Genomic DNA, 25,820 nt, shown 5'->3' with positions numbered 1-25,820 from the left:
TTTTAGAGACTGTTGCCTTCTGGGATGGATTTTTGCCACACTTCCCAAGGGGGGCAGAAGCCACTTAGGCACCAGGGATTGTGTGTGTAGTGGATGGGGGGGCGCCCCCTTGGGCAAGGGTCGCTCCCCTTTGGGGGGCATGTCTTTTAGGGCCATTTCTGCCCCCCTTGAGGGCAGATCAGCCTATTATTTTTAGGCTGATCTGCCCCCAAGGGGGGCAGAAACCACTAGAACGCCAGGGATGTTTTTTTATGTGTTTATTTTTGTGGGGGGGCGTCCCCTTGGGCACGGGCGCCCCCCCAAGGGGGGCATTGACCTGTTGGCCATTTCTGCCCCCCCTGGGGGCAGATGGGCCTATTTTTCTAGACCCACCTGCCCCCAAGGGGGGCAGAAGCCACGTAGACACCAGGGATAGTGTGTGTGTGTGTGTGTGTTAGTGGATGGGGGGGGCTTGGGCAAGGGTCGCCCCCCACTTTGGGGGCACATGTACCCAGGCCATGTCTGCACCCCTTGGAGACAGATCAGCCTATTATTTTTAGGCTGATCTGCCCCCAAGGGGGGCAGAAACCACTAGAACGCCAGGGATTTTTTTTTATGTGTTTATTTTTGTGGGGGGGGGGCGTCCCCTTGGGCACGGAGCGCCCTCCCAAGGGGGGCATTGACCTGTTGGCCATTTCTGCCCCCCCTGGGGGCAGATGGGCCTATTTTTCTATACCCACCTGCCCCCAAGGGGGGCAGAAGCCACGTAGACACCAGGGATAGTGTGTGTGTGTGTGTGTGTTAGTGGATGGGGGGGGGCTTGGGCAAGGGTCGCCCCCAACTTTGGGGGCACATGTACCCAGGCCATTTCTGCACCCCTTGGAGACAGATCAGCCTATTATTTTTAGGCTGATCTGCCCCCAACGGGGGCAGAAACCACTAGAACGCCAGGGATTTTTTTTAATGTGTTTATTTTTGTGGGGGGGCGTCCCCTTGGGCACGAGGCGCCCTCCCAAGGGGGGCATTGACCTGTTGGCCATTTCTGCCCCCCCTGGGGGCAGATGGGCCTATTTTTCTAGACCCACCTGCCCCCAAGGGGGGCAGAAGCCACGTAGACACCAGGGATAGTGTGTGTGTGTGTGTGTGTTAGTGGATGGGGGGGGGGCTTGGGCAAGGGTCGCCCCCCACTTTGGGGGCACATGTACCCAGGCCATTTCTGCACCCCTTGGAGACAGATCAGCCTATTATTTTTAGGCTGATCTGCCCCCAAGGGGGGCAGAAACCACTAGAACGCCAGGGATTTTTTTTTATTTGTTTATTTTTGTGGGGGGGCGTCCCCTTGGGCACGGGGCCCCCCCCCCAACGGGGGCATTGACCTGTTGGCCATTTCTACACCCCCTGGGGGCAGATGGGCCTATTTTCTTAGGCCCACCTGCCCCCAAGGGGGCAGAAGCCACTTAGGCACCAGGGATAGTGTTGTGTGTGTTTTTTTTGTTTTTTTTTGTTTGAGGGCTGTCCCCTTTGGCAAGGGTCGCTCTCCATGGGGACACAGTACTAAAGGTATTTTTTGGCTTCCTTGGGGCAGACAGGCCTATTTTTTTAGTAGGCCCATTTGCCCCTATGGCAGAATCCACTTAGGCACCAATTTCTAAAATGTTTGATGGTGGGGTGTTTGTCAATTGAAGAAGTCTTTGCATTTGTGATAAAACATGTTTTCCTCCTTTTTGTTCTAGTTCAAAGCTTTTGCTTTATTTGCTGTGGCTCCTTGCGGTTTTGGCGGTGGTTGACCTGCAGTTTGCACAGTTGCATGTTTTAGGTAAGTAAAAACAATTTACTCCAAAGGAGTATTGTTGCCATGCATGAATGACATGTTTGTAGGGGGTGTACTAAATGCAGGATTGTGTGTGAAATTGTCCTTAGGTTTGTGCACAATGATATTTGTTTTGCCTTATTTCTAATTTGCCTTTCTTTCTTTCTTTTTAGTGGGATATCATTGGTGATTGCTGTGTAGTTGCTGGTGAATCAAGCTTTTTCAGGCAAGTGAGCGGTATAGTTTTTGAGTTTGTAACTCTTACTAACAAAGCTACACTTTGTTACTTGTCTTACACAGTGCTGGTTGTTGGTGGTGAATTTGTCCAGTTAATTTTAGCAGGAGAGATCATGGCTAGCCGCAGGATGACCGCTCAGCAGGTGGTTGGTATGCTTTTTGAGTCACAGTCTGATCATGACTATGAGACGGACTCTGCATCTGAGGCAGAGGAGGAAGTCAGAGATTCTGGCAGTGATGTTTCTGTTGGAGGGGAATCTTCTGATGATGAAGCCACACTCAGTGCAGATGAAGGTTCTGTTTTAGAGGAGGACATTGATGTGCCAATAGTGCAGCAACCTGGGGCTGAAAGGTTTCCCGTTAGAAGACCTGATGTCTGGGTTGCCCCAAACATGGAGCAGCCAGAGTTGCCTGCCTTTACTGGTCTCCCGGGGTGTAACGCCAATACAGAGAACTTTATGCCTATCAATTTCTTTGAGTTATTCATGGATGATGTGTTTTTGGAAAAGATTGTTGAGCAGACTAATTTGTATGCGGAGCAGCATTTGAGGGACAACGCTGCTAGACTTAGGCCACACTCTAGAGCTGCCCAGTGGATTCCCACAAATTTGGAGGAGATAAAAAAGTTTTTGGGTTTGACTTTTTTGATGGGGTTGATAAGGAAGCCGTCACTGGCTTCTTATTGGTCTACTAGTCCCTTGATGGCAACAGCTATATTTCCAGCTACCATGAGTCGTAATCGGTATTTGCTTCTTCTTAGGATGCTGCATTTTGTTGACAATGCATTAGCCTTGCCACGAGATCACCCAGATTCTGACCGTCTTTTTAAGATTAGGCCTGTCCTTGATCATTTTGTAGATCGGTTTTCGGAGGTCTATGTTCCAGGCAAAGAGATAAGTGTGGACGAGTCTTTGGTCCTCTTCAAGGGTCGTTTGGTTTTTAGGCAGTACATTCCTAGCAAAAGGGCACGATATGGAATTAAATTGTATATGCTGTCTGAAAGTAGGACAGGATATGTGTATAGTTTCCGTGTGTGCACTGGTAGGGATTCCAATATTGACCCCCCTGGTTGTCCTCCCACTTTTGGAGTTACTGAGAAAATTGTGTGGGATCTTGGTAGACGACTGTTCAACAAAGGTCACCATTTGTATGTAGATAACTTCTACACTGGTGTGCAGTTGTTCAAGGAATTGTTTAGAGTGGACACAGTTGCTTGTGGCACAATCCGTTCTAACCGGAAAGGCTATCCAAGGGAGCTTGTCTGTAAAAAACTTGAGAGGGGACAGTGCTGTGCCTTGCGGAACGAGGAGCTGCTAGCTTTGAAATTTTCAGACAAGAGGGATGTCTACATGCTAAGTACCATCCATGATGAGAGTACTTCCCCTGTGACTGTTTGGGGCCAGGTTGCTGAAGTGCGCAAACCTGTGTGCATTTTAGATTATAATAAGCACATGGGAGGTGTAGATAGAGTTGACCAGAGGTTGGAACCTTATACTGCTATTCGTAAGTCTTATGTTTGGTATAAGAAGTTAGCACTTCACCTCTTCCACTTAGCAACCTTCAATGCTTTTATTGTGTTTAGGGATAGGTCTCCAGACTCAAAGATGACATTTGTGAAATTTCAGGAGTCAGTGATAGAGAGCCTTATTGTGGTGGAACAGGCCAGAGTTCCTAGAGAAGCAGTGGTGGAGGATGTGGCTAGATTGAAAGATCGCCACTTTGCTGAGCACATTCCTCCCACACCCAAAAAAGACTTTCCAGCTAAGAAATGTAGAGTGTGTTTTCGAAGAGGTATCCGGAGAGAGTCTCGAATGTACTGCCCAGATTGTCCTTCAAAGCCTGGGCTGTGTGTCGGTGCTTGTTTTAAGAATTACCACACCCAGAAGAATTTCTGGGAACAACCATGAGTGTAAACTCATGTCTGTTTTGTATTTTCATGTGTTTAGTTTCATGGTTAGCATTTCTGTCATGTTCTTAGTTAGAGCTTTTGTGTTTGTTGTTTTGTAATTCTTTCTACTTAGTTAGGGGTTCCTCTGTTTAAAAAAAAAAAAAAAATATGATTCCATTGTGTGTGGAGTGGGGCTTGGCTGAGACTGTACATATTGACTTGATGTTGGCTACTGCAACACACTGCCAGCCAAACACCAGTCCACACACTCCCATCAGCTGGTGTGATTGTTGTATCAGGCATGTGGGCGTATGTAAGTGATGGGCCCTTGAGTGGCGCTGTCTGTCGATGTGAGTGTTGTAATGTGCTGGGCCCGTGGCTGGCGGTGTGAATGGCCTTGTGTGTGTCATGTATGAAAGTTGTGTGAATGGACTGTAAAGCGGTTGGTGCCTTGTCACGGCTTTACAGCTCACGAGCTGTGAGTCATTGGTTCAGTTTTTTGCCTTTCAGTTACTAACAGTGCTTTTCATTTTTGTGAAAGCTCTTGTTAGTAAAATTTGATCCACTGAACCATCACTCACCCTCGTGCCAAATCCAACCAGTATGTGTGGTAAAAATGACCAAACCTGCTCTGCTGTAATCAGGCGTCGCAGCACACCTATGACACGCTAGGTGCCTCAGGTGGGACCCCGATGATGAAGCATGCCACCAACTTGGTTGGTGGGTGAGGGGTCTTTTTCACATAACCTAAGTGTGTTTCTTTTCAAAATTTTAGTGTTTGGCACATCACGGACGTATGTGGGCACATCAAAACAATATATTACAAAACTACCTGTGTTTGGGGGGGAGAGGGCACCTATGTTTTTGGTCCTGTGTGCGGCCTTCATCTAGGGAAACCTACCAAACCCAGACATTTTTTAAAACTAGACACCCCAAGGAGTCCAGGGAGGAGTGGCTTGCGTGGATCCCCCAACATTTTCTTACCCAGACTCCTCTGTAAACCTCAAAATGTGCTTAAAAAAAGCATATTTTCCTGACTTTTCTTCGTACGATCACCACTCCAGCACAAAATTCCTACTCCCCAGTGTTCCCCTCAGTCTCCCAAATAAAATGACACCTCACGTATGTGGGTCCCCAAAGCAGAGTCAGTCTAAAGATGTATAAAAGAATATGTCCTTATAAACTCGCAGTACTATCCCCTGTATCTCTACAAGTTTTGGGCCTTATTCTGTTGGAGGCACCTGGCCCACCCACACAAGTGAGGTATAATTTTTATCGGGAGACTTGGGGGAACGCTGGGTGGAAGGAAATTTGTGGCTCCACTCAGATTCCAGAACTTTCTGTCACCGAAATGTGTGAAAAATGCGTTTTTTTTAGCCAAAATTTGAGGTTTGGAAAGGATTCTGGGTAACAGAACCTGGTCAGAGCCCCTCAAGTCACCCCATCTTGGATTCCCCTAGGTCTCTAGTTTTCAGAAATGCACAGGTTTGGTAGGTTTCCCTAGGTGCTGGCTGAGCTACAGGCCAAAAACTACAGGTAGGCACTGTTTTCAATGAAAAAATGTGATGTGTCCACGCTGCGCTTTGGGGCGTTTCCTGTCGCGGGCGCTAGGCCTACCCACACAAGTGAGGTATCATTTTTATCGGGAGACGTGGGGGAACGCTGGGTGGAAGGAAATTTGTGGCTCCTCTCAGATTCCAGAACTTTCTGCCACAGAAATGTGAGGAACATGTGTTTTTGTAGCCAAATTTTGAGGTTTGCAAAGGATTCTGGGTAACAGAACCTGGTCCGAGCCACACAAATCACCCCATCTTGGATTCCCCTAGGTCTCTAGTTTTCAGAAATGCACAGGTTTGGTAGGTTTCCCTAGGTGGCGGCTGAGCTAGAGGCCAAAATCTACAGGTAGGCACTTTGCTAAAAACAGGTCTGTTTTCTGTGATGTGTCCACGTTGCGCTTTGGGGCGTTTCCTGTCGCGGGCGCTAGGCCTACCCACACAAGTGAGGTATCATTTTTATCGGGAGACGTGGGGGAACGCTGGGTGGAAGGAAATTTGTGGCTCCTCTCAGATTCCAGAACTTTCTGCCACAGAAATGTGAGGAACATGTGTTTTTTTTGCCAAATTTTGAGGTTTGCAAAGGATTCTGGGTAACAGAACCTGGTCCGAGCCACACAAATCACCCCATCTTGGATTCCCCTAGGTCTCTAGTTTTCAGAAATGCACAGGTTTGGTAGGTTTCCCTAGGTGGCGGCTGAGCTAGAGGCCAAAATCTACAGGTAGGCACTTTGCTAAAAACAGGTCTGTTTTCTGTGATGTGTCCACATTGCGCTTTGGGGCGTTTCCTGTCGCGGGCGCTAGGCCTACCCACACAAGTGAGGTATCATTTTTATCGGGAGACGTGGGGGAACGCTGGGTGGAAGGAAATTTGTGGCTCCTCTCAGATTCCAGAACTTTCTGCCACAGAAATGTGAGGAACATGTGTTTTTTTAGCCAATTTTGAGGTTTGCAAAGGATTCTGGGTAACAGAACCTGGTCCGAGCCACACAAATCACCCCATCTTGGATTCCCCTAGGTCTCTAGTTTTCAGAAATGCACAGGTTTGGTAGGTTTCCCTAGCTGGCGGCTGAGCTAGAGGCCAAAATCTACAGGTAGGCACTTTGCTAAAAACAGGTCTGTTTTCTGTGATGTGTCCACGTTGCGCTTTGGGGCGTTTCCTGTCGCGGGCGCTAGGCCTACCCACACAAGTGAGGTATCATTTTTATCGGGAGACGTGGGGGAACGCTGGGTGGAAGGAAATTTGTGGCTCCTCTCAGATTCCAGAACTTTCTGCCACAGAAATGTGAGGAACATGTGTTTTTTTAGCCAAATTTTGAGGTTTGCAAAGGATTCTGGGTAACAGAACCTGGTCCGAGCCACACAAATCACCCCATCTTGGATTCCCCTAGGTCTCTAGTTTTCAGAAATGCACAGGTTTGGTAGGTTTCCCTAGGTGGCGGCTGAGCTAGAGGCCAAAATCTACAGGTAGGCACTTTGCTAAAAACAGGTCTGTTTTCTGTGATGTGTCCACATTGCGCTTTGGGGCGTTTCCTGTCGCGGGCGCTAGGCCTACCCACACAAGTGAGGTATCATTTTTATCGGGAGACGTGGGGGAACGCTGGGTGGAAGGAAATTTGTGGCTCCTCTCAGATTCCAGAACTTTCTGCCACAGAAATGTGAGGAACATGTGTTTTTTTAGCCAATTTTGAGGTTTGCAAAGGATTCTGGGTAACAGAACCTGGTCCGAGCCACACAAATCACCCCATCTTGGATTCCCCTAGGTCTCTAGTTTTCAGAAATGCACAGGTTTGGTAGGTTTCCCTAGGTGGCTGCTGAGCTAGAGGCCAAAATCTACAGGTAGGCACTTTGCTAAAAACAGGTCTGTTTTCTGTGATGTGTCCACGTTGCGCTTTGGGGCGTTTCCTGTCGCGGGCGCTAGGCCTACCCACACAAGTGAGGTATCATTTTTATCGGGAGACATGGGGGAACGCTGGGTAGAAGGAAATTTGTGGCTCCTCTCAGATTCCAGAACTTTCTGCCACAGAAATGTGAGGAACATGTGTTTTTTTAGCCAAATTTTGAGGTTTGCAAAGGATTCTGGGTAACAGAACCTGGTCCGAGCCACACAAATCACCCCATCTTGGATTCCCCTAGGACTCTAGTTTTCAGAAATGCACAGGTTTGGTAGGTTTCCCTAGGTGGCGGCAGAGCTAGAGGCCAAAATCTACAGGTAGGCACTTTGCTAAAAACAGGTCTGTTTTCTGTGATGTGTCCACGTTGCGCTTTGGGGCGTTTCCTGTCGCGGGCGCTAGGCCTACCCACACAAGTGAGGTATCATTTTTATCGGGAGACGTGGGGGAACGCTGGGTGGAAGGAAATTTGTGGCTCCTCTCAGATTCCAGAACTTTCTGCCACAGAAATGTGAGGAACATGTGTTTTTTTAGCCAAATTTTGAGGTTTGCAAAGGATTCTGGGTAACAGAACCTGGTCCGAGCCACACAAATCACCCCATCTTGGATTCCCCTAGGTCTCTAGTTTTCAGAAATGCACAGGTTTGGTAGGTTTCCCTAGGTGGCGGCTGAGCTAGAGGCCAAAATCTACAGGTAGGCACTTTGCTAAAAACAGGTCTGTTTTCTGTGATGTGTCCACGTTGCGCTTTGGGGCGTTTCCTGTCGCGGGCGCTAGGCCTACCCACACAAGTGAGGTATCATTTTTATCGGGAGACGTGGGGGAACGCTGGGTGGAAGGAAATTTGTGGCTCCTCTCAGATTCCAGAACTTTCTGCCACAGAAATGTGAGGAACATGTGTTTTTTTAGCCAATTTTGAGGTTTGCAAAGGATTCTGGGTAACAGAACCTGGTCCGAGCCACACAAATCACCCCATCTTGGATTCCCCTAGGTCTCTAGTTTTCAGAAATGCACAGGTTTGGTAGGTTTCCCTAGGTGGCGGCTGAGCTAGAGGCCAAAATCTACAGGTAGGCACTTTGCTAAAAACAGGTCTGTTTTCTGTGATGTGTCCACGTTGCGCTTTGGGGCGTTTCCTGTCGCGGGCGCTAGGCCTACCCACACAAGTGAGGTATCATTTTTATCGGGAGACGTGGGGGAACGCTGGGTGGAAGGAAATTTGTGGCTCCTCTCAGATTCCAGAACTTTCTGCCACAGAAATGTGAGGAACATGTGTTTTTTTAGCCAAATTTTGAGGTTTGCAAAGGATTCTGGGTAACAGAACCTGGTCCGAGCCACACAAATCACCCCATCTTGGATTCCCCTAGGTCTCTAGTTTTCAGAAATGCACAGGTTTGGTAGGTTTCCCTAGGTGGCGGCTGAGCTAGAGGCCAAAATCTACAGGTAGGCACTTTGCTAAAAACAGGTCTGTTTTCTGTGATGTGTCCACATTGCGCTTTGGGGCGTTTCCTGTCGCGGGCGCTAGGCCTACCCACACAAGTGAGATATCATTTTTATCGGGAGACGTGGGGGAACGCTGGGTGGAAGGAAATTTGTGGCTCCTCTCAGATTCCAGAACTTTCTGCCACAGAAATGTGAGGAACATGTGTTTTTTTAGCCAATTTTGAGGTTTGCAAAGGATTCTGGGTAACAGAACCTGGTCCGAGCCACACAAATCACCCCATCTTGGATTCCCCTAGGTCTCTAGTTTTCAGAAATGCACAGGTTTGGTAGGTTTCCCTAGCTGGCGGCTGAGCTAGAGGCCAAAATCTACAGGTAGGCACTTTGCTAAAAACAGGTCTGTTTTCTGTGATGTGTCCACGTTGCGCTTTGGGGCGTTTCCTGTCGCGGGCGCTAGGCCTACCCACACAAGTGAGGTATCATTTTTATCGGGAGACGTGGGGGAACGCTGGGTGGAAGGAAATTTGTGGCTCCTCTCAGATTCCAGAACTTTCTGCCACAGAAATGTGAGGAACATGTGTTTTTTTAGCCAAATTTTGAGGTTTGCAAAGGATTCTGGGTAACAGAACCTGGTCCGAGCCTCACAAATCACCCCATCTTGGATTCCCCTAGGTCTCTAGTTTTCAGAAATGCACAGGTTTGGTAGGTTTCCCTAGGTGGCGGCTGAGCTAGAGGCCAAAATCTACAGGTAGGCACTTTGCTAAAAACAGGTCTGTTTTCTGTGATGTGTCCACATTGCGCTTTGGGGCGTTTCCTGTCGCGGGCGCTAGGCCTACCCACACAAGTGAGGTATCATTTTTATCGGGAGACATGGGGGAACGCTGGGTGGAAGGAAATTTGTGGCTCCTCTCAGATTCCAGAACTTTCTGCCACAGAAATGTGAGGAACATGTGTTTTTTTAGCCAATTTTGAGGTTTGCAAAGGATTCTGGGTAACAGAACCTGGTCCGAGCCACACAAATCACCCCATCTTGGATTCCCCTAGGTCTCTAGTTTTCAGAAATGCACAGGTTTGGTAGGTTTCCCTAGGTGGCGGCTGAGCTAGAGGCCAAAATCTACAGGTAGGCACTTTGCTAAAAACAGGTCTGTTTTCTGTGATGTGTCCACGTTGCGCTTTGGGGCGTTTCCTGTCGCGGGCGCTAGGCCTACCCACACAAGTGAGGTATCATTTTTATCGGGAGACATGGGGGAACGCTGGGTGGAAGGAAATTTGTGGCTCCTCTCAGATTCCAGAACTTTCTGCCACAGAAATGTGAGGAACATGTGTTTTTTTAGCCAAATTTTGAGGTTTGCAAAGGATTCTGGGTAACAGAACCTGGTCCGAGCCACACAAATCACCCCATCTTGGATTCCCCTAGGTCTCTAGTTTTCAGAAATGCACAGGTTTGGTAGGTTTCCCTAGGTGGCGGCTGAGCTAGAGGCCAAAATCTACAGGTAGGCACTTTGCTAAAAACAGGTCTGTTTTCTGTGATGTGTCCACGTTGCGCTTTGGGGCGTTTCCTGTCGCGGGCGCTAGGCCTACCCACACAAGTGAGGTATCATTTTTATCGGGAGACGTGGGGGAACGCTGGGTGGAAGGAAATTTGTGGCTCCTCTCAGATTCCAGAACTTTCTGCCACAGAAATGTGAGGAACATGTGTTTTTTTAGCCAAATTTTGAGGTTTGCAAAGGATTCTGGGTAACAGAACCTGGTCCGAGCCACACAAATCACCCCATCTTGGATTCCCCTAGGTCTCTAGTTTTCAGAAATGCACAGGTTTGGTAGGTTTCCCTAGGTGGCGGCTGAGCTAGAGGCCAAAATCTACAGGTAGGCACTTTGCTAAAAACAGGTCTGTTTTCTGTGATGTGTCCACATTGCGCTTTGGGGCGTTTCCTGTCGCGGGCGCTAGGCCTACCCACACAAGTGAGGTATCATTTTTATCGGGAGACGTTGGGGAACGCTGGGTGGAAGGAAATTTGTGGCTCCTCTCAGATTCCAGAACTTTCTGCCACAGAAATGTGAGGAACATGTGTTTTTTTAGCCAAATTTTGAGGTTTGCAAAGGATTCTGGGTAACAGAACCTGGTCCGAGCCACACAAATCACCCCATCTTGGATTCCCCTAGGTCTCTAGTTTTCAGAAATGCACAGGTTTGGTAGGTTTCCCTAGGTGGCGGCTGAGCTAGAGGCCAAAATCTACAGGTAGGCACTTTGCTAAAAACAGGTCTGTTTTCTGTGATGTGTCCACATTGCGCTTTGGGGCGTTTCCTGTCGCGGGCGCTAGGCCTACCCACACAAGTGAGATATCATTTTTATCGGGAGACGTGGCGGAACGCTGGGTGGAAGGAAATTTGTGGCTCCTCTCAGATTCCAGAACTTTCTGCCACAGAAATGTGAGGAACATGTGTTTTTTTAGCCAATTTTGAGGTTTGCAAAGGATTCTGGGTAACAGAACCTGGTCCGAGCCACACAAATCACCCCATCTTGGATTCCCCTAGGTCTCTAGTTTTCAGAAATGCACAGGTTTGGTAGGTTTCCCTAGCTGGCGGCTGAGCTAGAGGCCAAAATCTACAGGTAGGCACTTTGCTAAAAACAGGTCTGTTTTCTGTGATGTGTCCACGTTGCGCTTTGGGGCGTTTCCTGTCGCGGGCGCTAGGCCTACCCACACAAGTGAGGTATCATTTTTATCGGGAGACGTGGGGGAACGCTGGGTGGAAGGAAATTTGTGGCTCCTCTCAGATTCCAGAACTTTCTGCCACAGAAATGTGAGGAACATGTGTTTTTTTAGCCAAATTTTGAGGTTTGCAAAGGATTCTGGGTAACAGAACCTGGTCCGAGCCTCACAAATCACCCCATCTTGGATTCCCCTAGGTCTCTAGTTTTCAGAAATGCACAGGTTTGGTAGGTTTCCCTAGGTGGCGGCTGAGCTAGAGGCCAAAATCTACAGGTAGGCACTTTGCTAAAAACAGGTCTGTTTTCTGTGATGTGTCCACATTGCGCTTTGGGGCGTTTCCTGTCGCGGGCGCTAGGCCTACCCACACAAGTGAGGTATCATTTTTATCGGGAGACATGGGGGAACGCTGGGTGGAAGGAAATTTGTGGCTCCTCTCAGATTCCAGAACTTTCTGCCACAGAAATGTGAGGAACATGTGTTTTTTTAGCCAATTTTGAGGTTTGCAAAGGATTCTGGGTAACAGAACCTGGTCCGAGCCACACAAATCACCCCATCTTGGATTCCCCTAGGTCTCTAGTTTTCAGAAATGCACAGGTTTGGTAGGTTTCCCTAGGTGGCGGCTGAGCTAGAGGCCAAAATCTACAGGTAGGCACTTTGCTAAAAACAGGTCTGTTTTCTGTGATGTGTCCACGTTGCGCTTTGGGGCGTTTCCTGTCGCGGGCGCTAGGCCTACCCACACAAGTGAGGTATCATTTTTATCGGGAGACGTGGGGGAACGCTGGGTGGAAGGAAATTTGTGGCTCCTCTCAGATTCCAGAACTTTCTGCCACAGAAATGTGAGGAACATGTGTTTTTTTAGCCAAATTTTGAGGTTTGCAAAGGATTCTGGGTAACAGAACCTGGTCCGAGCCACACAAATCACCCCATCTTGGATTCCCCTAGGTCTCTAGTTTTCAGAAATGCACAGGTTTGGTAGGTTTCCCTAGGTGGCGGCTGAGCTAGAGGCCAAAATCTACAGGTAGGCACTTTGCTAAAAACAGGTCTGTTTTCTGTGATGTGTCCACGTTGCGCTTTGGGGCGTTTCCTGTCGCGGGCGCTAGGCCTACCCACACAAGTGAGGTATCATTTTTATCGGGAGACGTGGGGGAACGCTGGGTGGAAGGAAATTTGTGGCTCCTCTCAGATTCCAGAACTTTCTGCCACAGAAATGTGAGGAACATGTGTTTTTTTAGCCAAATTTTGAGGTTTGCAAAGGATTCTGGGTAACAGAACCTGGTCCGAGCCACACAAATCACCCCATCTTGGATTCCCCTAGGTCTCTAGTTTTCAGAAATGCACAGGTTTGGTAGGTTTCCCTAGGTGGCGGCTGAGCTAGAGGCCAAAATCTACAGGTAGGCCCTTTGCTAAAAACAGGTCTGTTTTCTGTGATGTGTCCACATTGCGCTTTGGGGCGTTTCCTGTCGCGGGCGCTAGGCCTACCCACACAAGTGAGGTATCATTTTTATCGGGAGACGTGGGGGAACGCTGGGTGGAAGGAAATTTGTGGCTCCTCTCAGATTCCAGAACTTTCTGCCACAGAAATTTGAGGAACATGTGTTTTTTTAGCCAAATTTTGAGGTTTGCAAAGGATTCTGGGTAACAGAACCTGGTCCGAGCCACACAAATCACCCCATCTTGGATTCCCCTAGGTCTCTAGTTTTCAGAAATGCACAGGTTTGGTAGGTTTCCCTAGGTGGCGGCTGAGCTAGAGGCCAAAATCTACAGGTAGGCACTTTGCTAAAAACAGGTCTGTTTTCTGTGATGTGTCCACATTGCGCTTTGGGGCGTTTCCTGTCGCGGGCGCTAGGCCTACCCACACAAGTGAGATATCATTTTTATCGGGAGACGTGGGGGAACGCTGGGTGGAAGGAAATTTGTGGCTCCTCTCAGATTCCAGAACTTTCTGCCACAGAAATGTGAGGAACATGTGTTTTTTTAGCCAATTTTGAGGTTTGCAAAGGATTCTGGGTAACAGAACCTGGTCCGAGCCACACAAATCACCCCATCTTGGATTCCCCTAGGTCTCTAGTTTTCAGAAATGCACTGGTTTGGTAGGTTTCCCTAGGTGGCTGCTGAGCTAGAGGCCAAAATCTACAGGTAGGCACTTTGCTAAAAACAGGTCTGTTTTCTGTGATGTGTCCACGTTGCGCTTTGGGGCGTTTCCTGTCGCGGGCGCTAGGCCTACCAACACAAGTGAGGTATCATTTTTATCGGGAGACGTGGGGGAACGCTGGGTGGAAGGAAATTTGTGGCTCCTCTCAGATTCCAGAACTTTCTGCCACAGAAATGTGAGGAACATGTGTTTTTTTAGCCAAATTTTGAGGTTTGCAAAGGATTCTGGGTAACAGAACCTGTTCCGAGCCTCACAAATCACCCCATCTTGGATTCCCCTAGGTCTCTAGTTTTCAGAAATGCACAGGTTTGGTAGGTTTCCCTAGGTGGCGGCTGAGCTAGAGGCCAAAATCTACAGGTAGGCACTTTGCTAAAAACAGGTCTGTTTTCTGTGATGTGTCCACATTGCGCTTTGGGGCGTTTCCTGTCGCGGGCGCTAGGCCTACCCACACAAGTGAGGTATCATTTTTATCGGGAGACATGGGGGAACGCTGGGTGGAAGGAAATTTGTGGCTCCTCTCAGATTCCAGAACTTTCTGCCACAGAAATGTGAGGAACCTGTGTTTTTTTAGCCAAATTTTGAGGTTTGCAAAGGATTCTGGGTAACAGAACCTGGTCCGAGCCACACAAATCACCCCATCTTGGATTCCCCTAGGTCTCTAGTTTTCAGAAATGCACAGGTTTGGTAGGTTTCCCTAGGTGGCGGCTGAGCTAGAGGCCAAAATCTACAGGTAGGCACTTTGCTAAAAACAGGTCTGTTTTCTGTGATGTGTCCACATTGCGCTTTGGGGCGTTTCCTGTCGCGGGCGCTAGGCCTACCCACACAAGTGAGGTATCATTTTTATCGGGAGACGTGGGGGAACGCTGGGTGGAAGGAAATTTGTGGCTCCTCTCAGATTCCAGAACTTTCTGCCACAGAAATGTGAGGAACATGTGTTTTTTTAGCCAAATTTTGAGGTTTGCAAAGGATTCTGGGTAACAGAACCTGGTCCGAGCCACACAAATCACCCCATCTTGGATTCCCCTAGGTCTCTAGTTTTCAGAAATGCACAGGTTTGGTAGGTTTCCCTAGGTGGCGGCTGAGCTAGAGGCCAAAATCTACAGGTAGGCACTTTGCTAAAAACAGGTCTGTTTTCTGTGATGTGTCCACATTGCGCTTTGGGGCGTTTCCTGTCGCGGGCGCTAGGCCTACCCACACAAGTGAGATATCATTTTTATCGGGAGACGTGGCGGAACGCTGGGTGGAAGGAAATTTGTGGCTCCTCTCAGATTCCAGAACTTTCTGCCACAGAAATGTGAGGAACATGTGTTTTTTTAGCCAATTTTGAGGTTTGCAAAGGATTCTGGGTAACAGAACCTGGTCCGAGCCACACAAATCACCCCATCTTGGATTCCCCTAGGTCTCTAGTTTTCAGAAATGCACAGGTTTGGTAGGTTTCCCTAGCTGGCGGCTGAGCTAGAGGCCAAAATCTACAGGTAGGCACTTTGCTAAAAACAGGTCTGTTTTCTGTGATGTGTCCACGTTGCGCTTTGGGGCGTTTCCTGTCGCGGGCGCTAGGCCTACCCACACAAGTGAGGTATCATTTTTATCGGGAGACGTGGGGGAACGCTGGGTGGAAGGAAATTTGTGGCTCCTCTCAGATTCCAGAACTTTCTGCCACAGAAATGTGAGGAACATGTGTTTTTTTAGCCAAATTTTGAGGTTTGCAAAGGATTCTGGGTAACAGAACCTGGTCCGAGCCTCACAAATCACCCCATCTTGGATTCCCCTAGGTCTCTAGTTTTCAGAAATGCACAGGTTTGGTAGGTTTCCCTAGGTGGCGGCTGAGCTAGAGGCCAAAATCTACAGGTAGGCACTTTGCTAAAAACAGGTCTGTTTTCTGTGATGTGTCCACATTGCGCTTTGGGGCGTTTCCTGTCGCGGGCGCTAGGCCTACCCACACAAGTGAGGTATCATTTTTATCGGGAGACGTGGGGGAACGCTGGGTGGAAGGAAATTTGTGGCTCCTCTCAGATTCCAGAACTTTCTGCCACAGAAATGTGAGGAACATGTGTTTTTTTAGCCAATTTTGAGGTTTGCAAAGGATTCTGGGTAACAGAACCTGGTCCGAGCCACACAAATCACCCCATCTTGGATTCCCCTAGGTCTCTAGTTTTCAGAAATGCACTGGTTTGGTAGGTTTCCCTAGGTGGCTGCTGAGCTAGAGGCCAAAATCTACAGGTAGGCACTTTGCTAAAAACAGGTCTGTTTTCTGTGATGTGTCCACGTTGCGCTTTGGGGCGTTTCCTGTCGCGGGCGCTAGGCCTACCCACACAAGTGAGGTATCATTTTTATCGGGAGACGTGGGGGAACGCTGGGTGGAAGGAAATTTGTGGCTCCTCTCAGATTCCAGAACTTTCTGCCACAGAAATGTGAGGAACATGTGTTTTTTTAGCCAAATTTTGAGGTTTGCAAAGGATTCTGGGTAACAGAACCTGGTCCGAGCCACACAAATCACCCCATCTTGGATTCCCCTAGGTCTCTAGTTTTCAGAAATGCACAGGTTTGGTAGGTTTCCCTAGGTGGCGGCTGAGCTAGAGGCCAAAATCTACAGGTAGGCACTTTGCTAAAAACAGGTCTGTTTTCTGTGATGTGTCCACGTTGCGCTTTGGGGCGTTTCCTGTCGCGGGCGCTAGGCCTACCCACACAAGTGAGGTATCATTTTTATCGGGAGACGTGGGGGAACGCTGGGTGGAAGGAAATTTGTGGCTCCTCTCAGATTCCAGAACTTTCTGCCACAGAAATGTGAGGAACATGTGTTTTTTTAGCCAAATTTTGAGGTTTGCAAAGGATTCTGGGTAACAGAACCTGGTCCGAGCCACACAAATCACCCCATCTTGGATTCCCCTAGGTCTCTAGTTTTCAGAAATGCACAGGTTTGGTAGGTTTCCCTAGGTGGCGGCTGAGCTAGAGGCCAAAATCTACAGGTAGGCCCTTTGCTAAAAACAGGTCTGTTTTCTGTGATGTGTCCACATTGCGCTTTGGGGCGTTTCCTGTCGCGGGCGCTAGGCCTACCCACACAAGTGAGGTATCATTTTTATCGGGAGACGTGGGGGAACGCTGGGTGGAAGGAAATTTGTGGCTCCTCTCAGATTCCAGAACTTTCTGCCACAGAAATTTGAGGAACATGTGTTTTTTTAGCCAAATTTTGAGGTTTGCAAAGGATTCTGGGTAACAGAACCTGGTCCGAGCCACACAAATCACCCCATCTTGGATTCCCCTAGGTCTCTAGTTTTCAGAAATGCACAGGTTTGGTAGGTTTCCCTAGGTGGCGGCTGAGCTAGAGGCCAAAATCTACAGGTAGGCACTTTGCTAAAAACAGGTCTGTTTTCTGTGATGTGTCCACATTGCGCTTTGGGGCGTTTCCTGTCGCGGGCGCTAGGCCTACCCACACAAGTGAGATATCATTTTTATCGGGAGACGTGGGGAACGCTGGGTGGAAGGAAATTTGTGGCTCCTCTCAGATTCCAGAACTTTCTGCCACAGAAATGTGAGGAACATGTGTTTTTTTAGCCAATTTTGAGGTTTGCAAAGGATTCTGGGTAACAGAACCTGGTCCGAGCCACACAAATCACCCCATCTTGGATTCCCCTAGGTCTCTAGTTTTCAGAAATGCACTGGTTTGGTAGGTTTCCCTAGGTGGCTGCTGAGCTAGAGGCCAAAATCTACAGGTAGGCACTTTGCTAAAAACAGGTCTGTTTTCTGTGATGTGTCCACGTTGCGCTTTGGGGCGTTTCCTGTCGCGGGCGCTAGGCCTACCAACACAAGTGAGGTATCATTTTTATCGGGAGACGTGGGGGAACGCTGGGTGGAAGGAAATTTGTGGCTCCTCTCAGATTCCAGAACTTTCTGCCACAGAAATGTGAGGAACATGTGTTTTTTTTAGCCAAATTTTGAGGTTTGCAAAGGATTCTGGGTAACAGAACCTGGTCCGAGCCTCACAAATCACCCCATCTTGGATTCCCCTAGGTCTCTAGTTTTCAGAAATGCACAGGTTTGGTAGGTTTCCCTAGGTGGCGGCTGAGCTAGAGGCCAAAATCTACAGGTAGGCACTTTGCTAAAAACAGGTCTGTTTTCTGTGATGTGTCCCACATTGCGCTTTGGGGCGTTTCCTGTCGCGGGCGCTAGGCCTACCCACACAAGTGAGGTATCATTTTTATCGGGAGACATGGGGGAACGCTGGGTGGAAGGAAATTTGTGGCTCCTCTCAGATTCCAGAACTTTCTGCCACAGAAATGTGAGGAACCTGTGTTTTTTTAGCCAAATTTTGAGGTTTGCAAAGGATTCTGGGTAACAGAACCTGGTCCGAGCCACACAAATCACCCCATCTTGGATTCCCCTAGGTCTCTAGTTTTCAGAAATGCACAGGTTTGGTAGGTTTCCCTAGGTGGCGGCTGAGCTAGAGGCCAAAATCTACAGGTAGGCACTTTGCTAAAAACAGGTCTGTTTTCTGTGATGTGTCCACATTGCGCTTTGGGGCGTTTCCTGTCGCGGGCGCTAGGCCTACCCACACAAGTGAGGTATCATTTTTATCGGGAGACGTGGGGGAACGCTGGGTGGAAGGAAATTTGTGGCTCCTCTCAGATTCCAGAACTTTCTGCCACAGAAATGTGAGGAACATGTGTTTTTTTAGCCAATTTTGAGGTTTGCAAAGGATTCTGGGTAACAGAACCTGGTCCGAGCCACACAAATCACCCCATCTTGGATTCCCCTAGGTCTCTAGTTTTCAGAAATGCACTGGTTTGGTAGGTTTCCCTAGGTGGCTGCTGAGCTAGAGGCCAAAATCTACAGGTAGGCACTTTGCTAAAAACAGGTCTGTTTTCTGTGATGTGTCCACGTTGCGCTTTGGGGCGTTTCCTGTCGCGGGCGCTAGGCCTACCCACACAAGTGAGGTATCATTTTTATCGGGAGACATGGGGAAACGCTGGGTAGAAGGAAATTTGTGGCTCCTCTCAGATTCCAGAACTTTCTGCCACAGAAATGTGAGGAACATGTGTTTTTTTAGCCAAATTTTGAGGTTTGCAAAGGATTCTGGGTAACAGAACCTGGTCCGAGCCACACAAATCACCCCATCTTGGATTCCCCTAGGTCTCTAGTTTTCAGAAATGCACAGGTTTGGTAGGTTTCCCTAGGTGGCGGCTGAGCTAGAGGCCAAAATCTACAGGTAGGCACTTTGCTAAAAACAGGTCTGTTTTCTGTGATGTGTCCACATTGCGCTTTGGGGCGTTTCCTGTCGCGGGCGCTAGGCCTACCCACACAAGTGAGGTATCATTTTTATCGGGAGACATGGGGGAACGCTGGGTGGAAGGAAATTTGTGGCTCCTCTCAGATTCCAGAACTTTCTGCCACAGAAATGTGAGGAACCTGTGTTTTTTTAGCCAAATTTTGAGGTTTGCAAAGGATTCTGGGTAACAGAACCTGGTCCGAGCCACACAAATCACCCCATCTTGGATTCCCCTAGGTCTCTAGTTTTCAGAAATGCACAGGTTTGGTAGGTTTCCCTAGGTGGCGGCTGAGCTAGAGGCCAAAATCTACAGGTAGGCACTTTGCTAAAAACAGGTCTGTTTTCTGTGATGTGTCCACATTGCGCTTTGGGGCGTTTCCTGTCGCGGGCGCTAGGCCTACCCACACAAGTGAGGTATCATTTTTATCGGGAGACGTGGGGGAACGCTGGGTGGAAGGAAATTTGTGGCTCCTCTCAGATTCCAGAACTTTCTGCCACAGAAATGTGAGGAACATGTGTTTTTTTAGCCAATTTTGAGGTTTGCAAAGGATTCTGGGTAACAGAACCTGGTCCGAGCCACACAAATCACCCCATCTTGGATTCCCCTAGGTCTCTAGTTTTCAGAAATGCACTGGTTTGGTAGGTTTCCCTAGGTGGCTGCTGAGCTAGAGGCCAAAATCTACAGGTAGGCACTTTGCTAAAAACAGGTCTGTTTTCTGTGATGTGTCCACGTTGCGCTTTGGGGCGTTTCCTGTCGCGGGCGCTAGGCCTACCCACACAAGTGAGGTATCATTTTTATCGGGAGACATGGGGAAACGCTGGGTAGAAGGAAATTTGTGGCTCCTCTCAGATTCCAGAACTTTCTGCCACAGAAATGTGAGGAACATGTGTTTTTTTAGCCAAATTTTGAGGTTTGCAAAGGATTCTGGGTAACAGAACCTGGTCCGAGCCACACAAATCACCCCATCTTGGATTCCCCTAGGTCTCTAGTTTTCAGAAATGCACAGGTTTGGTAGGTTTCCCTAGGTGGCGGCAGAGCTAGAGGCCAAAATCTACAGGTAGGCACTTTGCTAAAAACAGGTCTGTTTTCTGTGATGTGTCCACGTTGCGCTTTGGGGCGTTTCCTGTCGCGGGCGCTAGGCCTACCCACACAAGTGAGGTATCATTTTTATCGGGAGACGTGGGGGAACGCTGGGTGGAAGGAAATTTGTGGCTCCTCTCAGATTCCAGAACTTTCTGCCACAGAAATGTGAGGAACATGTGTTTTTTTAGCCAATTTTGAGGTTTGCAAAGGATTCTGGGTAACAGAACCTGGTCCGAGCCACACAAATCACCCCATCTTGGATTCCCCTAGGTCTCTAGTTTTCAGAAATGCACAGGTTTGGTAGGTTTCCCTAGGTGGCGGCTGAGCTAGAGGCCAAAATCTACAGGTAGGCACTTTGCTAAAAACAGGTCTGTTTTCTGTGATGTGTCCACGTTGCGCTTTGGGGCGTTTCCTGTCGCGGGCGCTAGGCCTACCCACACAAGTGAGGTATCATTTTTATCGGGAGACGTGGGGGAACGCTGGGTGGAAGGAAATTTGTGGCTCCTCTCAGATTCCAGAACTTTCTGCCACAGAAATGTGAGGAACATGTGTTTTTTTAGCCAAATTTTGAGGTTTGCAAAGGATTCTGGGTAACAGAACCTGGTCCGAGCCACACAAATCACCCCATCTTGGATTCCCCTAGGTCTCTAGTTTTCAGAAATGCACAGGTTTGGTAGGTTTCCCTAGGTGGCGGCTGAGCTAGAGGCCAAAATCTACAGGTAGGCACTTTGCTAAAAACAGGTCTGTTTTCTGTGATGTGTCCACATTGCGCTTTGGGGCGTTTCCTGTCGCGGGCGCTAGGCCTACCCACACAAGTGAGGTATCATTTTTATCGGGAGACGTGGGGGAACGCTGGGTGGAAGGAAATTTGTTTCTCCTCTCAGATTCCAGAACTTTCTGCCACAGAAATGTGAGGAACATGTGTTTTTTTAGCCAAATTTTGAGGTTTGCAAAGGATTCTGGGTAACAGAACCTGGTCCGAGCCACACAAATCACCCCATCTTGGATTCCCCTAGGTCTCTAGTTTTCAGAAATGCACAGGTTTGGTAGGTTTCCCTAGGTGGCGGCTGAGCTAGAGGCCAAAATCTACAGATAGGCACTTTGCTAAAAACAGGTCTGTTTTCTGTGATGTGTCCACATTGCGCTTTGGGGCGTTTCCTGTCGCGGGCGCTAGGCCTACCCACACAAGTGAGATATCATTTTTATCGGGAGACGTGGGGGAACGCTGGGTGGAAGGAAATTTGTGGCTCCTCTCAGATTCCAGAACTTTCTGCCACAGAAATGTGAGGAACATGTGTTTTTTTAGCCAATTTTGAGGTTTGCAAAGGATTCTGGGTAACAGAACCTGGTCCGAGCCACACAAATCACCCCATCTTGGATTCCCCTAGGTCTCTAGTTTTCAGAAATGCACAGGTTTGGTAGGTTTCCCTAGCTGGCGGCTGAGCTAGAGGCCAAAATCTACAGGTAGGCACTTTGCTAAAAACAGGTCTGTTTTCTGTGATGTGTCCACGTTGCGCTTTGGGGCGTTTCCTGTCGCGGGCGCTAGGCCTACCCACACAAGTGAGGTATCATTTTTATCGGGAGACGTGGGGGAACGCTGGGTGGAAGGAAATTTGTGGCTCCTCTCAGATTCCAGAACTTTCTGCCACAGAAATGTGAGGAACATGTGTTTTTTTAGCCAAATTTTGAGGTTTGCAAAGGATTCTGGGTAACAGAACCTGGTCCGAGCCTCACAAATCACCCCATCTTGGATTCCCCTAGGTCTCTAGTTTTCAGAAATGCACAGGTTTGGTAGGTTTCCCTAGGTGGCGGCTGAGCTAGAGGCCAAAATCTACAGGTAGGCACTTTGCTAAAAACAGGTCTGTTTTCTGTGATGTGTCCACATTGCGCTTTGGGGCGTTTCCTGTCGCGGGCGCTAGGCCTACCCACACAAGTGAGGTATCATTTTTATCGGGAGACGTGGGGGAACGCTGGGTGGAAGGAAATTTGTGGCTCCTCTCAGATTCCAGAACTTTCTGCCACAGAAATGTGAGGAACCTGTGTTTTTTTAGCCAAATTTTGAGGTTTGCAAAGGATTCTGGGTAACAGAACCTGGTCCGAGCCACACAAATCACCCCATCTTGGATTCCCCTAGGTCTCTAGTTTTCAGAAATGCACAGGTTTGGTAGGTTTCCCTAGGTGGCGGCTGAGCTAGAGGCCAAAATCTACAGGTAGGCACTTTGCTAAAAACAGGTCTGTTTTCTGTGATGTGTCCACATTGCGCTTTGGGGCGTTTCCTGTCGCGGGCGCTAGGCCTACCCACACAAGTGAGGGATCATTTTTATCGGGAGACGTGGGGGAACGCTGGGTGGAAGGAAATTTGTGGCTCCTCTCAGATTCCAGAACTTTCTGCCACAGAAATGTGAGGAACATGTGTTTTTTTAGCCAATTTTGAGGTTTGCAAAGGATTCTGGGTAACAGAACCTGGTCCGAGCCACACAAATCACCCCATCTTGGATTCCCCTAGGTCTCTAGTTTTCAGAAATGCACTGGTTTGGTAGGTTTCCCTAGGTGGCTGCTGAGCTAGAGGCCAAAATCTACAGGTAGGCACTTTGCTAAAAACAGGTCTGTTTTCTGTGATGTGTCCACGTTGCGCTTTGGGGCGTTTCCTGTCGCGGGCGCTAGGCCTACCCACACAAGTGAGGTATCATTTTTATCGGGAGACGTGGGGAAACGCTGGGTAGAAGGAAATTTGTGGCTCCTCTCAGATTCCAGAACTTTCTGCCACAGAAATGTGAGGAACATGTGTTTTTTTAGCCAAATTTTGAGGTTTGCAAAGGATTCTGGGTAACAGAACCTGGTCCGAGCCACACAAATCACCCCATCTTGGATTCCCCTAGGTCTCTAGTTTTCAGAAATGCACAGGTTTGGTAGGTTTCCCTAGGTGGCGGCAGAGCTAGAGGCCAAAATCTACAGGTAGGCACTTTGCTAAAAACAGGTCTGTTTTCTGTGATGTGTCCACATTGCGCTTTGGGGCGTTTCCTGTCGCGGGCGCTAGGCCTACCCACACAAGTGAGGTATCATTTTTATCGGGAGACGTGGGGGAACGCTGGGTGGAAGGAAATTTGTGGCTCCTCTCAGATTCCAGAACTTTCTGCCACAGAAATGTGAGGAACATGTGTTTTTTTAGCCAATTTTGAGGTTTGCAAAGGATTCTGGGTAACAGAACCTGGTCCGAGCCACACAAATCACCCCATCTTGGATTCCCCTAGGTCTCTAGTTTTCAGAAATGCACAGGTTTGGTAGGTTTCCCTAGGTGGCTGCTGAGCTAGAGGCCAAAATCTACAGGTAGGCACTTTGCTAAAAACAGGTCTGTTTTCTGTGATGTGTCCACGTTGCGCTTTGGGGCGTTTCCTGTCGCGGGCGCTAGGCCTACCCACACAAGTGAGGTATCATTTTTATCGGGAGACATGGGGGAACGCTGGGTAGAAGGAAATTTGTGGCTCCTCTCAGATTCCAGAACTTTCTGCCACAGAAATGTGAGGAACATGTGTTTTTTTAGCCAAATTTTGAGGTTTGCAAAGGATTCTGGGTAACAGAACCTGGTCCGAGCCACACAAATCACCCCATCTTGGATTCCCCTAGGTCTCTAGTTTTCAGAAATGCACAGGTTTGGTAGGTTTCCCTAGGTGGCGGCAGAGCTAGAGGCCAAAATCTACAGGTAGGCACTTTGCAAAAAACAGGTCTGTTTTCTGTGATGTGTCCACGTTGCGCTTTGGGGCGTTTCCTGTCGCGGGCGCTAGGCCTACCCACACAAGTGAGGTATCATTTTTATCGGGAGACGTGGGGGAACGCTGGGTGGAAGGAAATTTGTGGCTCCTCTCAGATTCCAGAACTTTCTGCCACAGAAATGTGAGGAACATGTGTTTTTTTAGCCAAATTTTGAGGTTTGCAAAGGATTCTGGGTAACAGAACCTGGTCCGAGCCACACAAATCACCCCATCTTGGATTCCCCTAGGTCTCTAGTTTTCAGAAATGCACAGGTTTGGTAGGTTTCCCTAGGTGGCGGCTGAGCTAGAGGCCAAAATCTACAGGTAGGCACTTTGCTAAAAACAGGTCTGTTTTCTGTGATGTGTCCACGTTGCGCTTTGGGGCGTTTCCTGTCGCGGGCGCTAGGCCTACCCACACAAGTGAGGTATCATTTTTATCGGGAGACGTGGGGGAACGCTGGGTGGAAGGAAATTTGTGGCTCCTCTCAGATTCCAGAACTTTCTGCCACAGAAATGTGAGGAACATGTGTTTTTTTAGCCAATTTTGAGGTTTGCAAAGGATTCTGGGTAACAGAACCTGGTCCGAGCCACACAAATCACCCCATCTTGGATTCCCCTAGGTCTCTAGTTTTCAGAAATGCACAGGTTTGGTAGGTTTCCCTAGGTGGCGGCTGAGCTAGAGGCCAAAATCTACAGGTAGGCACTTTGCTAAAAACAGGTCTGTTTTCTGTGATGTGTCCACGTTGCGCTTTGGGGCGTTTCCTGTCGCGGGCGCTAGGCCTACCCACACAAGTGAGGTATCATTTTTATCGGGAGACGTGGGGGAACGCTGGGTGGAAGGAAATTTGTGGCTCCTCTCAGATTCCAGAACTTTCTGCCACAGAAATGTGAGGAACATGTGTTTTTTTAGCCAAATTTTGAGGTTTGCAAAGGATTCTGGGTAACAGAACCTGGTCCGAGCCACACAAATCACCCCATCTTGGATTCCCCTAGGTCTCTAGTTTTCAGAAATGCACAGGTTTGGTAGGTTTCCCTAGGTGGCGGCTGAGCTAGAGGCCAAAATCTACAGGTAGGCACTTTGCTAAAAACAGGTCTGTTTTCTGTGATGTGTCCACATTGCGCTTTGGGGCGTTTCCTGTCGCGGGCGCTAGGCCTACCCACACAAGTGAGGTATCATTTTTATCGGGAGACGTGGGGGAACGCTGGGTGGAAGGAAATTTGTGGCTCCTCTCAGATTCCAGAACTTTCTGCCACAGAAATGTGAGGAACATGTGTTTTTTTAGCCAAATTTTGAGGTTTGCAAAGGATTCTGGGTAACAGAACCTGGTCCGAGCCACACAAATCACCCCATCTTGGATTCCCCTAGGTCTCTAGTTTTCAGAAATGCACAGGTTTGGTAGGTTTCCCTAGGTGGCGGCTGAGCTAGAGGCCAAAATCTACAGGTAGGCACTTTGCTAAAAACAGGTCTGTTTTCTGTGATGTGTCCACATTGCGCTTTGGGGCGTTTCCTGTCGCGGGCGCTAGGCCTACCCACACAAGTGAGATATCATTTTTATCGGGAGACGTGGGGGAACGCTGGGTGGAAGGAAATTTGTGGCTCCTCTCAGATTCCAGAACTTTCTGCCACAGAAATGTGAGGAACATGTGTTTTTTTAGCCAATTTTGAGGTTTGCAAAGGATTCTGGGTAACAGAACCTGGTCCGAGCCACACAAATCACCCCATCTTGGATTCCCCTAGGTCTCTAGTTTTCAGAAATGCACAGGTTTGGTAGGTTTCCCTAGCTGGCGGCTGAGCTAGAGGCCAAAATCTACAGGTAGGCACTTTGCTAAAAACAGGTCTGTTTTCTGTGATGTGTCCACGTTGCGCTTTGGGGCGTTTCCTGTCGCGGGCGCTAGGCCTACCCACACAAGTGAGGTATCATTTTTATCGGGAGACGTGGGGGAACGCTGGGTGGAAGGAAATTTGTGGCTCCTCTCAGATTCCAGAACTTTCTGCCACAGAAATGTGAGGAACATGTGTTTTTTTAGCCAAATTTTGAGGTTTGCAAAGGATTCTGGGTAACAGAA

This window comes from Pleurodeles waltl, chromosome 9 (genome assembly GCF_031143425.1).
Source record: "Pleurodeles waltl isolate 20211129_DDA chromosome 9, aPleWal1.hap1.20221129, whole genome shotgun sequence".
Taxonomy (NCBI): Eukaryota; Metazoa; Chordata; class Amphibia; order Caudata; family Salamandridae; genus Pleurodeles; species Pleurodeles waltl.
The sequence above is the reverse complement of the archived record's forward strand: the minus strand, read 5'-3'. Positions refer to the sequence as shown.